At 40.2% G+C, this 18,478-nt stretch overlaps 1 long non-coding RNA gene across 1 annotated transcript in view; it reads right to left on the reverse strand.

The window, feature by feature from the left end:
* Nucleotides 1–18,478, reverse strand: part of LOC143897719 (uncharacterized) — a 140,507-nt gene that overhangs the window by 23,065 nt on the left and 98,964 nt on the right. Inside the window, exon 3 of the long non-coding RNA XR_013256981.1 lies at nt 8,888–8,965. This is a non-coding gene — a long non-coding RNA (uncharacterized LOC143897719). The remainder of the gene's footprint in view (nt 1–8,887; nt 8,966–18,478) is intronic.

The raw sequence follows: 18,478 nt of genomic DNA on the forward strand, positions 1-18,478 counted from the left end.
CCCTTCCGATTTCGCCTCTTATTTTAATATTAAATTCTGATGCAACATCAAATCTCACAGATTAAGAACAGGTTGACTAATAGCTATCTTAAGTTTTCGAAAATACTTGATTGGTCAAGTTTCGTCAATTTGCTTACTGCTTAAGTCTTGCTGCTTAAGTTTTTCTAATATGCCCTGATTGATATAAATTTACTCCAAAGACCGCATTTCTTTCTACCCTCGCATTTTTTCTGTTTAGCACTACAGGACCTCTATCCATTGTGATCTCGAAGCACAATCGAAGCACTAATTTGAAATTTTTATTTGTAGAATTTTTTAGCTAGACAGAGAAATAAGCATTTCAAACTTTAGTTGATTTTGACTATCCTCAGCAGTTTCCATTTATGTTTCTGACTGAACAAAAGAGAACAATTGAGCAAATGAGCCACTAAACACTATAGTAATTACCTTATTTTCAAGATCAAAAACAAAAAATTATTTGATATTCTAAGATAAAATTGTATAAACTGAGAAACTAATATATTTATTTTTACAACTGCACACGCCATTGTTTACCTCAAAGTATATCTACTCACGAAGAGTACAGTGTACTTCCACACGCATGAAATGTAACGAAAGATGCAAGGACGGTACCCTGCTCTTTCCTCTTTCACGCGTCTGCAGAAAGAGCAAACAAACTCTCACTCTATCTTCTCATTTCATCCGTCAGTTTTAGAACAGTTTTCCGTAAAGCGCAGTTAAAAGACTCTTTATTAAATCAACTCTTCGAAACATTTAAAGCTTTCTTAGGAAAGGTCGCAGTGTAAATAACGAGATAAACGTGGAAATAACATGGATATATAGGGTGGGTCATATAAAGAGTTACAAACTGTTATCTCTGAAAATCACACCAAAAATTTTACACATAATAAGTGTGAATTATAATAACTATAATTCTTTAAAATACTTGCGGCGATTTTAAATTATTAATTATTAATTTCATGATTAATTTTGATAGCATAACCATGATTATTACTGTAGCTGATAGTGCTGATACATAAACAATAACAGCGGAACCTATATACTTTCTTGCTGTCGCTGCGCGACAATTGCGGTCCGCGATGCAGGACGTGCATGAATTTCTGAAGCCGTTGCATGCTACCGAGCACCAGCGACAAAGCTGGACTTCTAGAGCCAGGTGAACAACAAGCCGGAGTACGGTGCGCACCATAAACAAGAGACGGAACGGCGCGACATTGTCCGTTGTCTCAGCGCACGCAACTGTTAGGCATTTACTTAATTAGAGAAACAATCCGCTCGCGAATTCAGCGAGGCAAGCGTTGCATCGTCGGCGCATCGCATTGACACGCCTTGTTGAATCCGTTACAGTTCGATGGTCGGGGAAGAAGCGATTTCAAAGTCTTTTTGCGCAGTGGAGTCTCTTTAGAATCGCGCGAGTCACTCTTTACATTGAATCACGGCAAAAGCAAACCAAGAAGAGGTGCACAAAGTATTGATCGATGGTTTTACAAAGTACATTTGCTATAATGTCAAGCGATGAAGTGTTTTAAAATTTAAAAAAAAAAGCAAAGTTTTTGAAAATCAGTTATTTAAAAAATCTTACCGTAAAAATTCAAAATTCCGCGGCTTAAAATTGTTTTTTTTTTTTTATTCTGCGTTAATAAATGCACGTAATATATATATATATATATATATATATATATATATATATATATATATAAAAGAGGAAAAAGAGAAAAGATGAACCGTGCAAGAAGTCCAGCTAAAAAGAACAGGCCTCATATATTTTATTTAAAAAAATAAAATAAAATAAAATAAAATAAAATAAATAACAGCAGACAACCTTTGCAATTGTTTATTAATACATAAACCAAAAGAGAGTTCTTGATATTTTTTGCCAATCAATGGGTCTGTGAACTGGCTGCACTGGTTCAGAGTTTATCTTTTTTACTCCACATTGGAAGAAAAAAGATAAACTCTGAACTCTAGGTGCAGCCAGTTCAGCAATAGAAAACAGACCCTATATCGTCGAACAAATATGGTAAAAGCAAAATAAAATTTATGAGAAAGATTAATTTATTAATACCACATACGTAACTTCTAGCATCATATTCGATACGTTCAGCAAGGGGCCAAGATTCTTAATCTGAGAATGGGCGCCTCATTTTTTTTTTACCTGGGGCTACTTTTGCATCCTAATTAAAATTCATTATTATTAATTACATATTGCATATTTTGGATTGTTCTATAATTTATCAGTATTTGAAGACAATATATATATATAGATTTACTCAACATTTTCCAAAAAAAAGCGAGGAGAAACCAAAAAAATACTTAAAAAACGAACGCACTTAAAATTACTGTGATGTGAGCTTCATTTTTTTGACACTGGGATTAGGTTACAGTTAGCCTGCTTTTAAATAGACCCAGGTCCCCAAAAATGTTAGAAGTGCCTAATACAAAGCCATAAAAAATGTAATTTATTTTCTGAACCTACAAGTAACAGTAAGAAACGGTGAGTGGGCAATTTAATGTAAACAAATACAAGAATTTGCAAAGTGACAAAAATGCGGAATTTTCGTTTCGCCGACAATAGGATACAATAGGACCCTGATCAATCGGATATTATACCTATCATTAGGGAAGCATCCGGGAAATTCTGGTTCATAGACGTATATATAATAGACTGCATTTCCAGCAGTGAAAAGCTTCTGGCAAGATCTGAAGGACAATAGCACACAATGGAAATGACAAAGAAGCGACTTAAGTGTCCTGCATAGAGGAACAATACATTATACCCGCGGATATATGACAGATTTCACCAAAGCTGTGTTTCAGAATTCACTGTCAGCGTTGAAAATCTACAGTATATACGTTACGTTCTGGAACACAGTCCATATATCCTTCTGCATGTTACTGTAACGAAAACACCTACTCCGATTTAAGAATTCCTAGATGGCCTTTAGATGACCAAGGAATCCTAGGAGCCCTTAGGCATCAGAGTACGCGTGCTATAAATGACCTGGTGTGTTTCCAGGGGTTTTGTTCCCAGGGACACACACTTTTTATGACACTTGTCATCTAAAGAGCTAGAGTTTTTCACGCAGTTAACTACATTATGTTGTACCGGAAGAAAATGTAAAAAAAATAGAAATATGTTTTTGAAAGATCTCAAATTGTTTCTCATGTCATAAATCAAAATTTAAATAGAAATTTTTTAGTTACATTAAAGTAAAAACTGCGAATATTAGCATTCTTTTAATTTTACAAGTCTTAAAAAAAGTAGGCAAAATACAAATCTCTGTGGCGATACAGGTTCTACTTAGGATATATTGCTTTCTGCGGAATTGAAGTACTCGTAAAACAAATCTTCCCTCCTTCAATTCGGAGCATGCAGTTCTTGCGGCTCTCTATGGCGCACGCACACGTCACACGTATACGCGCGCACACCAGCACGTGGTCTCACGCATAACATTCATACGTGACCCTCTTCGCGCGATATAATGTGTCCTTTCTCTTCACCTCCCATGAAACTAACACTGCGCATTAACATGACAATGGCTAGATTAAAAAGGAAGGGGTGTGGATGCAGGATGATTGTGTGAGAGGGAGAGGCGGGCGAACGACGTGTCTGACACGTATAGGCGAAACAGAACGTTTTACGAGCGACCGAGGTTTTCAAGCGGGGTACAATCCCTTCTCCTTTCAGGTGAACCGATTGCGCGCGTAATCCATCCGTGCCCCGATTGTGTGCGAAGAGAGATCGATGATCTACCTGATATCCATCAAAATACAATGTGATAATGTAGTTTCGGCGATCAACCGTCTAAAAAATTTTATATTTGACCAAATCAAAATTATCACGTAAAAATTAATATGTGTATGTAAAGTTACATATTTATTTTCAAATTCAGTTGTAAAATAATAAAATTTTAAAAGCACAATGTACATACATTAAAAAGCACATGGGCTCGAAAAGAATAATTAAGGAAAAGCTAAAAAAAGTTAACAAGTTAAAAATCTGAAATTAAAATTATTTTAAAAAATAAATTAAAACAATTTAAATATTACAAAAAGCCAAAGCTGCCAAATTGTAAATTTGAATTATCTTAAAATTTAAGAAGTAACTTTAATTCAAAGTACACAAAATTTAGCGATATTTCTTCTTAAAGAAAATGTATATTCGATTTTTTACATGAACTGTTCATACACATACTTTGGTTTCTTATTGTTAAGATACATCGCTTTAAAGTAAGCTGCCTTTTTAAATGTTCTACATTTGCAAAAATTTTGGAAGATTTAAATTTTTCAAATACTAAAATTATCTAACTTTTTTAAAAAATTCTGGTATTTTACATTTTTCCCAATTTTTGTTCGAAAAGATAGTTAAAAAAAAATTTAAAAATTCAGAAATCCAAAGACCCCTAGTTTTGGAACATGAAGCATGGACTTCCTACGACCATATAGAGATCCAAGTTAGTCGTTCAACTCTTCCTCCGATGCTTCTCAGAAACGACCCGTCCCGTCCTACCGCGTATGATTAAATAATCCGTGAAATCGGCCAATTAAACGACGCGATTGTCGAGGAGCTCTCGAGAGATCAGAGAAGCTTAGAAAAGCTTCCACCGACGGTTCTCCTTTGATGCGAGGCGCAGCGACGCGTGCGAGGATCAGCGGTCCTGCATCGGTTGACGTCGCCGTTGCAGAAAAACCGCAAGTGCAGAACGATCGAGAGGATGGGGACGAGAGTCTCGACCTAATTCAAGGAGACAGTGATCTCGGTGACATCCCGGAAAACGATACGCAACCTGGCCGTAGGCGAGTTCGTGTGCCGCGGCGCATCTGCGGATCCATCCTATACGGCGGATGGATATCACAGAGGGTTTCTGGGGTCGCGCCAAAGGGATGGAGAAGGGAAGTAGGGGGCAAAAAGGCCGCCAGGAGCGATGAATGACATAATTGAATTTCACGCCGCGCTGATCCCAGTCTCCGCTTGGACTATACGCGCGCGGCCGGGAACTCTCACGAAAATCTTCTCGAAACTAAAAAACACCGAGGTATCCTGAGGTTCGACGAATTTTATTTGAGGTGCGGAATTTCGGGAGACTTTCGAATAGAATTTTTCCTCGCGGAAAAAAGGAAATGCCGCGTCAAGTTCGTGGCGAAGAAGCCGTTAATTTCGGGCAAACGCGCGCCTCGTTCGATTGCACTCGAATCGGTTTGGCGGAAGGTTTGCAAACAGGCGTCACTCGCATCCGCGCCATTAACCATCCAGCCGGGTTACACTATACTTACACGATGTGTGCAAGGAACAAACGCGGCGGCTGAATAGTGTTTCGTATGTTCCGTCATTGACTGTAATAGCAGGGTGGAACCCTCAATAGACGCCGCGCGTATTCACCGGGATTGAACGCGCGCCGTGAGCATTTAGCGCTTTCCCATTGTCCGTTTGTCCGGATGTCAGCATCACTCTCCGCCAATCGGAGAGTGATGCTGACATCCAATCGCCATTGAAAATCGTTAACTGTTGACTGCGGAGTCAACTCCCTGGCCATTCGCATGCCCCGCGCCGGGTCTTCTCTATGATATTCCTGGCATTTTCGGAGTGAAGTGGCCGGGAAGCATTATCGCGCGCGAGTTTTTACGTAACATAGAATTCGAGAGTTAGAATTGAGTCAAGCTCTCGCATCGTTGCCTCTTTTATTCACTCCCGCGCGATCTACGGAATCTCGACAGCTCTTCCAAAATTTTTACTATTGACTTTCTGAATGAGGAAGAAGGGGAAGGATCTTTAGTCGCTACTAAAATTTTATTTCTAGAAATTAAATTTGGTTAGAAAATAATATTTTTCCAATTGTTAATTGGAATGTATTAGGCGTACCTCTGTATAGCAAATTTAACTTGTTTAATTCATTTGACGTCAAATTAGTATTGCGTCTATATAAGTTGCAAAAGATCTTTCTTATTCTTTGAGTTCTTCCCAAATTCTTCGGAGGCTGTATCAGAGATTGCATTTTGACGATCAATCGAAACTCTTGATTTTCCCACGCAATCGTGTGACGTTTACTCGTAACGGTACACCGTCATTCGTAATAGTGTCCACGGTCGACCATTGTGCCTCGAATGCGCGATAGTTCCGCTTGGGAAGTAGGTAGGTGGGTCTGACCTTGGGTCCGTTGCTCGACCGTGCGACAAATTTGCATCGTGCAGTCTGCCGGTCCTTACGAGATTCCAAAACTAATCACAACGCATGTTAAATTAGTCGTATAGTACCGTACCGTCAAGAAAATAGACATGCAGGTAATTAAATACTCGACGTTATTCGATCTATCGGGTCTCGATCTACGTTATCAAACGCGCATAATTTCGAAGGTGACACTCCTCAAGATAAGCGCGATATGTACATGAATTGCGCGAGACAGGCATCCCTTCGGCGTCTCATTCCTCCCGTAATCTCGGCCGCTGCAGCGTCGCGCGCGATATAGAATATGTCTTTCCATATCGACGAAATCGAAGGGTCGCTTTGGCAATTGTCACCGTCAGGATCCGCGGTCCCCGCCACAATAGGCGGCAATCACAGCAGGCGCACGCACAGAGTGTCAAGTCTCCTCTAATTGTGCGCCTTCCACAATGGCGACGGGAAACGACATGGGCGTGCGCCTCCGTCCGCGGTAACATCTAATGGCCTTTGTATCACATCGATTAACGCTTGCGGATGACATTCATAGCCCTTTCCTCCTCCCCTCCCCACCCCACATCTTTCCCAGAAAAATCATATGACGGGGAGAGGGGGAGATCCGACGCTGCGTTACCTCGCGCTGTCCGAGGCTGCCCCCTGAGAAAAAAAGGAGCGAGAGAAGGGTGCGAGAGAAAGAGAGAAAACCCACGACCGAAAACACGCAACACTTCTCCCAGAAACATTCGCGAAAACTGGTTTCGTCGCCTCTCCTGCCCCGCGATTACCTCACGGTTGTGGCCCCCGGTAGGAAACGGGATATAAGGGTAAGAGAGGCGCATCGGAAACGGGGTGAACAATGAGAATTGAGTTTCATAACCGGGCCACCGCGGGCACAATGAGACGAAATTGCGTTACAACGAGGGTTCGGATTTATTATGTCGACGGCGGTCCACGCCGGACAGGGTGGCGGCATGGCAGGGCGAGAGGGGACGACATGTGTTTTCTTGCGAGCCGGGGAATAATTACCCTGGAACTGACGGCGCGAACGGAGAGAAGGCGATGAAAAAAAGGTGGGAGGGGTGTGTACACGTCGTCGGGTTCTCCGACGACGACGGTGCGCCCCGCCCGATAATGGGCCCATAATTTCCGCGCGACACGACGTCTGTCGCGTCACGCCTCGAGAAAACGTGAGAGATTCCGTCACACATCACGGGGTCGACAGAGAAACGTCGCCAACTTCGGTGAAAAACCCTGCCAAAAATAGATTTCGCGCGAAAACGCTGCTTTTTACAAATTAAAAATCTAAAATTTCAAGAGACACAATTAAAAACTTTCGATATTATGAACGTTCTCCGCAAATTTTATTGATTCCTGAGGTTCTATATTTCGTTGTCGTTGATAGAAGTAATTAAGCAATAGAATCTTGAAAAACTAATTTACGATGCAACTTACACACAATCACTTTAAAAAACGCCATGTCTAATATTAGTCACGTGCCGTGTTATATATACCGACACCTCGGAAACGCCTCGACAAAATGGTAAAACTTTTATTATATTTTGTTGGAGCGGATGATCCATGCCAGGCGGTTAGTCTCTACTCCAATGCCTAAATAGATGCCCAACACAAGGTGGGCGAAGTCCGTTGCAGCTTCTTTATATAAGATAGAGAAAAAAGAGCACAGATGGACCACTCATCGGGGAATGCAAACGTGTACATGCCACCTGAATTAACTTCTGCGAGTTCCTTCGAATGTACAACAAATCGAATACAGTTTAAACCTGTCAAATTTATTATTAAATTTATCGACTAATTATTCAATATTAATTCGTGTTCTATTTCATGGCCTCAAGTAAAAAATGATTATCACATAATTAAAATTCTGTGGGGATCTCTCAGATTTCTTTTATCATGTCCTATTTTGCAAAATTTGAAGTAAAAAATATTAATTAGATTATATTAGTAAACTCCCAGATTCAAAGATCTTAAATTGTTTAGGTTAATTTTTTAGTTACGTATAAAATTTATATTTTAATAAATTTTGGATCCCTTAAAAATTTTCTTTGGTTAATTCCCAAATTTTTAGATTTTCTTAACTTTTCCAAAAAAAATTTAAAGTTATAATAAATTAATTACTAATAAATAAATAATTAATTAAAAAATTATAATTATATCCATAGCATCTTTGAGAGACACAAAGCAAGTCTCTCGCTTTGTATCGTAAACGTATTGTAAAAGTATTACAGTGTATTGTTTGCTAAATTAAACCCCGGGCAGTCATTGTTACAGCTTGTTTCGACTCTATTGGAGTCCTGTGGTCGGTTTTGACCGCAAACCGATAATCCTGCAGCCGTATGCGCGCAAGACGTTTTGCTTCATCTTGCGGACCGAAGATGCAACCCGCGCGAGAGTGTATATCGCCGATCATTTTAGCATTTTAAAAGCATTCCTGAGCTCCTCGTTTTTTTGCCATCACGCCGATTGCCGTCGTGTCGAGGTGCTGCGATTGGGAGATTACGTGTTACTGACTCGCGCGTTACTATTCCAAATGAAAGGAGCCCGATAAGAAGGCGAATCGACGCGAATCGCGATCGATTTTGCGCCCACGCGATGCATACGAAATAGTCCCACCAAGAAATCATTTCCTTTGTGTACTCCGACAATACTCCCTCCAATAATATCAAATATTCGTAAAGTTTTATTTCTGACCTGATATTGCTGTACTGAACTCGATGAATGCATCAGCCAAGTGAGGATGGACTCGTTTACGTATATACGAAGTTTTTTCTGTAAATTGAAAATTAACACACTTGTTATTTGCGAGCATACAAATCTGTTTGACATATACAATGTGATAATTGAATACATGAACAAATTTTTTAGACCTAATTCTATTTGTTTTAACACATTCATTATCATATTTTAGCTGACTTTTCATTCATGCCGGATAGATAATTTTATATTTAAAAAAAAAAACAAAAAACGGCAGAATGTATTCTAATATATACGGGGTGATAAAAAGTCCAGAAATCGAACCCGGATCTTTTGCTTGATAAGCAACTAGTCTTATATAGTATTTGAGGTATTCAGCGTACCCCGCGTAAAGTTTTTCCTTTGACTAAAGAACAGAAGCAGGATGTATTTGTGTATGTTAAACTTTTCTTTTAATGTAAAGAAATATATATCCAAAGCAATATAAAAAAGTCAATGACCAAGAAATATTCATTTTAGATAAAAAGCATTATGCTCTCCGATTACTGCTTTTTATACACGTTCCAAAATTAATGAGCGATACCATGGCTATCCTGCCACCGGTAATGTTTTATAAATTCACCTTCTCGACGCTCGCAATGGACCAATGCGCGCTATCACAATTCGATATCACAACTCTCTTCCCAGGCAGGTGGACGGTTTCCCGATTTTGCGAGAGCAACGTCGCGGAGCAGTGGCGATAATTAATTTCCCTCTTTGTCCGGAGTGTCGCCGGATGTAAATGAGGTTCGTGCGGATACCGGAAGTGCATCTAACTGGTAGACGCGTCGTAATGTACATACAGCTCGCGACGTTAAGAGCGGCGGGGCCGCGAGGGGGCAACGGGGGGAAGGCGGGGGGCGATGCACCCACTCTTGTTCCGTAACGGGGTATAATATATAATGAACATATCAGATGGCCGCCGGCGATGTCTGGGATTACATATTTGGATCCTATGTTAATGCTGCGCGCGCTCTGCCATACATCAACGACGGCGTTATTGTGATTCGGAGATTGAATGCTCGCGGTGCCGGTACGATGCCGCCGCGCGGCCGACTCTCCCGCTCACCGAGAGGGAAGAGAAAGAGCCCCGGATCGATGCACGCGCTCGGTGTTGCGCGCACGGTGACGCATTGTGAAATATACGGCCGACAGTCACGGCATCTCGAACGAGGTCGATAAAATCGGACGACGCGGACGCTAGCGCGCGGAGAGACCACGACATTGGGGGATGCGTGTATCGCGCCATCGTTGAAACCGAAACGTTGCAACTTGCCGAGACAGGCGAGACGCCATTACGGGATGTAGAACCCTTTTGACGCGAAGGGAGGGGGAAATGGAGCAGAGACTTCAATTACAAATTAAACGAAGGCGGTGCGGAGTTCGAGAAGGTTACAAAGACTCGAATCCTCCATCAAGTTCAATTTTTTTCATTAAGATTTTTATATGTTAAGATTTTTAAGTAACTTCAGGATTTTCAAAGCATCATAGTTCGCAAAGTTTGAGCGATTTGATATCTTTAGAAATCAAGCATCCAAGAATTTATTACTATATGTTCGCACACACACACACATGTACATTTTAAGAATTTATTTTACAGTTTTAAAATTCTGATGTTTCTCCAGAATTTAAAAATTATAAAATTAAAGAACGGTTATATATATAAATATCGAAACTTTCGCTCGTTTTCTTCAAAATATCGCTCCGCGTTCGTGGGACCATTGTCCGAGCGACAAAATCGCCGCGTACGAAGCACGCGTAAAAAACTTTCTCGTCGGTCTGTACTTAAGCGTATGCATAAATGGCCGAAAGGGGTCTTGTAAGTCGTCGAAGCTTCGCAGGTGAAGCGAAACAATAGGAGCTGATGGCGTTTGATGGATATAACCCCGTGACCCGGCTAATAAGCCGTGGAAAAATAAAGAACGGCGAGAAACGGCCTCGCCGTTCGCCATACCGAGAAGTATAGATTCAGATTGGATCGCAAAAATAGCCGCTCCGCCGTGTCGTGATTGACGTAATAATTATACGTATCATTCGCAAGCGCGTTCGTCGAAATCGCACAATTAATAAGACGCGCAGAGTTCCCAAAAAGACCAGTATAGACATATATACCCCGTACCATCTATGGCGGAACCTCAACTCAAATTTCGAAAATTAGAATTCGATCCTTTTTATAATCCAATTTTCCAGATACCTATTATCAAATTTCTTAACCCTCCGTAGTCACACCTATTTTTTCGAACAAGGAAATCACTCTGGGTCATTTTGACCCGAGACGAACTTTGGACCGTTCGCCATTTGACCATTTATCCACCGATTGTGTTGAAAAAATTCTCGAATGCACTTGCGATATTGCTAAATTGATTGCTATAAAAAAAGAAGGGCCTCAGAAATTTTTAACATATAAAAAAAATTTGCGAAAAAAAAATTTTTTTTTTATTTTTTTTTGTTTTCTGCACTACAGCTAGAGGGCGTCATGCCCGCCAATTATCAAGTTACGCGCAAGATATTTACGAGCAAAGTTGAGGCTCGGATCAAATTGACCCGGTGTGACTACGGAGGGTAATTTATAGTTTCTCTAGACCTACTTGGAATGTCTTTATTTATAATTTTTCTAGATTTGTTTAGCATTATTATTTTAAAAAACCATTAATAGGAATAATAGTCAATGTCTACTTCGCAATATTTTTTTGGAAAATATTGGTTGTAATTAATTTTATAACTTCAAATCACATAAATATTAGGGGTATTCAAATAAGTTAGAGTTTAATGGTTTGACAGGTTATGTCGGGTTAAAGTCGGGTAAGTTAATTTTTACGCTTTTAACCCAAAGATTAATGTGATAAGTTAATGAGTCACTTAGTATTTTGCATAACCTTAAAGAGTAGCGCGCCCAAAGTTAATTAATTAACTTTTTACTCGACTTTAACCCAACATAATCTGTCAAACCGTTAAACTTTAACTTATTTGAATACCCCCATTGTTGTTTTTGTTGCCGCATTGATTGCTGAACTGCTAATCCGGCTAATCACATCTCCGTCGAGATTTCTTCCGCTTCAAGCGAAGGCATTGTTTCTTTCCACGACGTGCGTCGTGGAAAATGATTTTTGCTCGGATTTTTGTCCAAAACGGAGAATTCAATCATAAGCCAAATCGAGTCACTGTAAGTAGAATGACGTGCCGTTTGGCTCACCTGCCAAGGTGCACAATACTGGAACAATCCGTGGGCGTCGGAGCGAGTAATGCTCGCTGCTATCGTTATTGCTCTTTTTGCTCCTGCTCCTTTCCTCTCTTTTTCTCTCCTTCTCCATTTCACTCTCCGTGACCCTCTCTCTTTATCTTACGCAGTCCACATGCGTGATGCTCTTTTCTCATGTCGAGCCACCCGTGGCGAGCGATCACTGTGCTCGTTCGCTCGACGATTTCGTTGCATTTCTAAGCAAGTCCCATGGAGATGCTTTTCAAACTCCCCCAGATTCAAAACTCCGCGTCCAAAGACGCTAGAATTCAAGTGAATAAACACTCGACGCTTCAAAAAAATTCGAGTTTCTATACATATCGGAACTCGCGAAGGTCCAAACATTTACGAAGGACAAACATGTTTAAATGAATTAGGTATTAAACGGGATATCGAGTCGTTTTTAGGCGGTCTTATGTCCATTTCTATATACCAATGCCGATGAACTTTAATCTCGGTTTAACTTACTTTTTACCCTTTTCTAGTTTTGAGAATTAGAAAAAAATAAAAAATTAAACCGAGATTAAACTTAATTAATCCGCATTGGTGGAAATGGACATTAATCGTTTGACTTGACACTATATAATAACGGCCTAGTTATCGGCTTGGTTAATTACATTTATACATAAATTTTCAGAAATCTTCAATTTTATATTCATCTTTTTCATTTCAAATTTCACAAATACTGCTCCTCATAGATTTTTTTAAACAATCGTCTCGTAACTATGCGCTATGATAGCAATCGTTAAAAAAGGGTCAACTTAAAAAAAAAACTATTAACTTAATTAACTATTAAATATAACACTTCGAATGCCATAACGCAATAGTGACGTCGAGAGGGATAGTAGAGATTCGCCTGATGGTGATTCGAAATTATTTTCTAAAATAACAACAATGACAATAACTAATGAATTGAGATTCGGCATCGTGGCGAAGGCCACGTGCGATACAGCACGATCTTTCTTTCGCGGCACAAAAGATGTGCTACCGTCGTCGCGCGGATGCGGCTCGAGTTAAAAACTTTCGACTTTCGACGAGAGAGAGAAAAACGACTGACGGGAAGGAAGAAAGGAAGAAAGAAGCGTGGCGTGTACAATGTTTTTGTTATATCTGCCAACTCACCAACCGCTTCGTGAGAACGCCTTTGTGATGGACAAACGTCGTTCACAATGCGTAAATTAAAAATCGACGAGGAGCGCCCTGTTTTTCTTCGTACCCGCCATATTTTGTTTCCCGAAATAATTCGCCCCGTCATTTCCTGCCAGCGTCATCAGGATTGCATCGCGCGGCCCATATTGCCGGCTATGAAATCTCGCGTGAAACCTCGCTGGTCGAAACAGAGAAAAGCCCCAAAATTTCACCTCTTATTTTTATGTCTTTATTTGATAACGATCCAATTTACACGAATACCAATATAGCATTTATGAATTCGTCGCTGTTTGGATAAACCAGTTAACTTCGAAATTCGCCAATCTACCGAAAGACAGGAAATTAAATTTAAAAAAAAAAAAAAAAACTGAATGAATTCATAATGTCATTAGTCCGTCATTAGACGGGCATCATGTAAAAGCATGGTTTTCAAGAATTAAAGAGTGTTTTGCTTTAAAACGTGTTCTACTTTACCTAATCGAAAGCAGGCTATTTCAATCGCTCTGAGCGATTATGTGACGATGACCTCGACAAACCCTATCCGCTCTCTATTCGCAATTTTAGGCGTGGAATTCCACGAGTACAAAAGCCATTTTCATTAAACAAAATATTCTCATAATTTGATTCGATTTGTAGGATGTTAAATAACTCAATGCTAGAGGAATCTTTTATTACATAAAAGATATACAAGTTTAATTCCGGAATTTGCCAAAATTTCGTGCACCATCAGAAATTTTGAGTATATATAAGATATCTGGAATATAAATTTTTCTGTTCTTTCTGATTGTTTGTAAATCCTTCTTTGTCAAACAATAAAGAAGTCAGATATCTATATGTATATATGTTCTCTCGAGAGTATGGACAGTATTCGTGTAATTCAATATAATATTTAAAATTATCCTAAATACGATTTCAAGACGCTACGGTCATTTTAATAGTTGAATTTTTGACTATTAGAAGAATTTTATTTTATATACCCCAAGGGGCCTTAAAGGGCGTTTTGATGGGACGTACCCAACCCTAACCTCCAACATCCACTACCTTACTGTTTCCCTCCTTTGGACCAACGGTTTAACGTCTCTTCCGAAAGACGGAGCCCAGTTTTCTCCGCATTTTGCACGGAGGGGCGCGGTTTTTTGGAAAAAAAACTTTTCCATGTTACATGGCTCTAGTGGACTCGAACCTGGTTCCTCAGATTACGAGTCTGGCGCTCTACCACTAGACCACACCGCCGTCCGAATTTTTGACTATTATAATCAAAGGTTTAAATGAACTGTTTACTGACCAGACTTCAGACGATCATATAAAATCCTTACAGGATAATCTTTAAGAGGTTTAAGATATCTAGTCGGATTAAGTTATTCATCACATGCTCGCAAATTCGCTCTTTTCATATATTTTAAACCGGAATAACGTTTGTTTGTTGTTTAGTTAGGTTAAGTCTATTATGATGAAATATTCAACTATAAAAACATAAAAAACGCCGTTTTAGGAAATTCTATTCTTTCAAAAATTAAAATTGATGACACGCAATCCGTATAGAAATCCTTTATATTCTTAGTAGACAAAAGAGGGATTACAATCTTCTTTTATTTCGTTCTAAGAATTTTTTACAATATAAAAAGGAAAAGAAATCCTTCCATTCCTCAAGAATAAGAAAGAAAAATAACTTTTTTTAAAAATTTGACAAATCTATCCTAATCCATATACAAGTAGTTATAATAGAAGTTTTAATAAGGTCGTCAAAAGCAAAGTCACAAAAATAAGATTTAGGACCACCAATGATGACGTCGAACAGAGTGTGGTCAGCCAACACAAGATGTGCGGGATGAAACTGGATGGATCTATTACTCTCGGACCGCGCCGCGCCGGTCCGATATGTATAGCTTGCAGATAATCTTATTGTTAGTCTCCGCGACTTAGGCGCGGCCGGGATGCAGATCGTTTGATTTACATTTTATCGCGCGCGCCACGCAACGAGCCCCGATAATTTCATGATTCATGGCCGTGCAGTGGCAATCAGATCCGTCATGATAATCGATCCGAGAGCTGTACGAGATCTGAGAGATGCGCTGAAGCACTAATTGTATATAAGTGTGATCTATATGTATATTCGAAATCTTGGACTCTTGAAATTCCGCATGCTTATAACTGGAATTTTTTTTTCTTGAAATTCTTTTCAAATTTTAATTAAAAAAATGTAAAATTAAAAATTTTTGAAAGTTTGAGCTGCGATTGCAGTGTGACTTGGAATATATCCGAGCCACCGAATTTTAGAGCAGCTCGAAACGAAATGCGCGGTCCCGGCACATTTCTGTCGCGACACACGCACTTTGCGGTGCACGCACGTGCAATCGCACGGTGCACTTGGAGACGCACAAGCCTCTTCTTTAAAGAGTGCCTCTAATACAGTCGCGCGCGCGCGCGCTTGTAGTAGTACCATGAATCACGTGTCGTTCCCAGTTGACTCAAGTCCATTCGTCGGAGCCGACAATAGCTTTGTGCCGGTCGTCCGGTTAATGGTGGATATATAATGTAAGACCGACCGGGGAGGAATAGTCGTTGTTGCTCTCTTCGAGGAATGCTAATATGACGGACAGTCGTCCTCGTCGCCGTCCACTTGGTCGCTCTTGGTCCCCGCGCGCGCGGCCGAAACCGCGGTGCGTCCGAGGTGCTCGTAAATTTCGGGAGAAACTCGAAAGAGAAAGGGAGAAGACTTCCAAGAAACGCAATTTCATATAAACACCTCGTTATTTACGAGCAATCCTCTTATACCTTCATATATCCGCCTCTCTGGTCCGCCACGACTGCGGGTGTGAAGAGCGCGTACTGGTAATTGCTAGTTCGTTATAGAACTTCGCGGGCTCCAACAGTCGGATACATAAATTAATTTCGATATTTGGATACTTAAAATGAAGTTTGTAAAACCTCTCAGCCTTACGAGGAGATATTTGTGTATGTTCTTCCAAACATTTAAAAAGATCTTAACTATATATTAAACAAATTAAAATTAAATAAATTAAAAAAGCTATAGTATATCTGTATTTTCTCTAAAATTTTGTAATATTTCAAACAATGGTTGCCACGCAAATGTATACTTACTCAACTATATGTATACTTTTTAATTTTTATATATATGTTCGTGAAAAGTCAATTGTTGTAGAGCATACATCTTCCCGCTTACTTCATCGAGATGAAAGGCTCAGAGCGTATTGTTAAGAATGTTATTAAGATCGAAACAATACGAAGTGCTCGGCAACGTAGAAGGACCTCGGCTACTCTCGCAATGCTCGAGAGAGCTCACAAAGCGATTCTCGATTTCTGTTCCCGTTGTTGTTGGCCGGGCACTCCGGACCGCGTCTCGATTTCCCTCCCCTATGTACAGCTCTCTCTCACGGGGCGATAATAAAATAACACACAACACGCTCGACTTCACAGGGCCGACCAGTCGCGTTGTGTGTATATAAAAGTCATTAACGTATTCGGCGGCCTCGCGCATTTAAATGATGCCACAATGGCGCTATTCGCGCGTTACAATGGCGAGCATATACTCGTCCGGCGCAATGGCCGTCGTTGGTCCACTTTGACTTGACGACTCGAGAGCGTAAAGGGAGCGGAGAGGAACAATGCCCACCATCGATACTGATCTGTCTATTTTGCTTCTTTCTTCTTCACTGGCTAACGGAAGTTTCAAGTGACCTAAGAGCGCGCTTTGTGCGCGCTAATCGCGGCGATTGGCTTCTGCAAGAAAAAAAGCAGAATCTGCTCCTTAAATTCTTTTCTCCTTTGTCGCTGATTATCTTTAACCTAGACACTACAATGCGAAAAGCTTCAAAAGGACATGAGAATCACAAAGAGCATGAACATATATCACAAATTCAAACAAATTGGCTGTTTTTCCCCATAAGAATCGTGCGTATTCCTCTTTTCAAGAAGAATATTGTTTAAATAATATAATAAATTATAGATATTTGTTCTGAAATCTTCTCAAGTCACTACAAGTGATAGAACTCTAGAGAAGATCTTTGAAGAAAACGTTTTATCTTAATTTTCGATATCTCGAATAGAAGATCTCAATATGCGATATCGCGCATCAATTAATAACGTGTTAAATAGAACACTCCTCACACTTTTCGTACTCCTCTCTCTTGCCTCCTCTTCGTCGCACAATACCTTATGCACAACGGCCGTGCCGGTGCGCAAGAGGTGCACAAGAAGCACAGGTACTCGACTTTCAATGACCGCCCCTGCCCCATTGTACGCGCAATTTCAAAGGGTATAATTACGCTCACCTATGCCACGCTCGAATATCGCCCGGGTTTTGTGCGCCCGCGTGAATTATCCTCGGTTCGATCGCGTCGATTCTCGATAAGACTCGTCGCTTTTTACCCCCCCCCTCTCCGGTTGTTCCGTTGTTTATCGACGTTCAGGGTGGAAGTCGATTAAAAGCGGAGCGCCAATACGGAGTTTCGAACTAGCTTCCGGACGCGAGGTCCGCTTATGTAATAAAGAGAACGCCTGTAACGCGACGCTTTCAAGTCGCGATGCGATGCGACTTTCTTTCAAATTTCTGATATTACAAAAAAAAAAGAAGAAAAGTCTCGTAACTGAGGAAGAAGAGAGAGAGAAAAAGAGAGAAAAAACAATTTACAACTGACCTATATACTTTTGAAACGTTTTTGTTACAAATTGAGAACATCGCCGACACTGTCATAAAATCTAACAGAGATTTTCTATATAATTCAATACATATTTATAATTTCTACTATCTACAAGATCTAACTTTTTTTTTTAATTCCTAAGCTGCGTTTTCGAAGTTAATTCTAAAATTCCAGACATTCAAAGTTTTAAATAATTATATAATAACGTGATATAATATGCCGCGGATATTCAAAAATGGGTAAAAGTTCCAAGGATAAGAGGCGTGCAGGGAACGGGAAAATCGAGTTCCCATACATCCGGTCGCACGTGCATGTGTTTCAATTAATGCGCGCGGCATTGCCAGGCACGCGGCGCGCGCGGAGTCATATATATAAGAGCAAGGCGAAACGAGAGTTTTTCGCCAACGGACAACCATCTGTCCGAGTTCACAAATCATTTCTGCGTTGTAAAGAGCTATGGCGCGACTATATTATAGGCACGAGCATGGGACGACCGCGATC

The sequence above is a fragment of the Temnothorax americanus genome, unplaced genomic scaffold (genome assembly GCF_048541705.1).
Source record: "Temnothorax americanus isolate GAGA-0224 unplaced genomic scaffold, ASM4854170v1 Scaffold21, whole genome shotgun sequence".
In the NCBI taxonomy this organism is placed as follows: domain Eukaryota; kingdom Metazoa; phylum Arthropoda; class Insecta; order Hymenoptera; family Formicidae; genus Temnothorax; species Temnothorax americanus.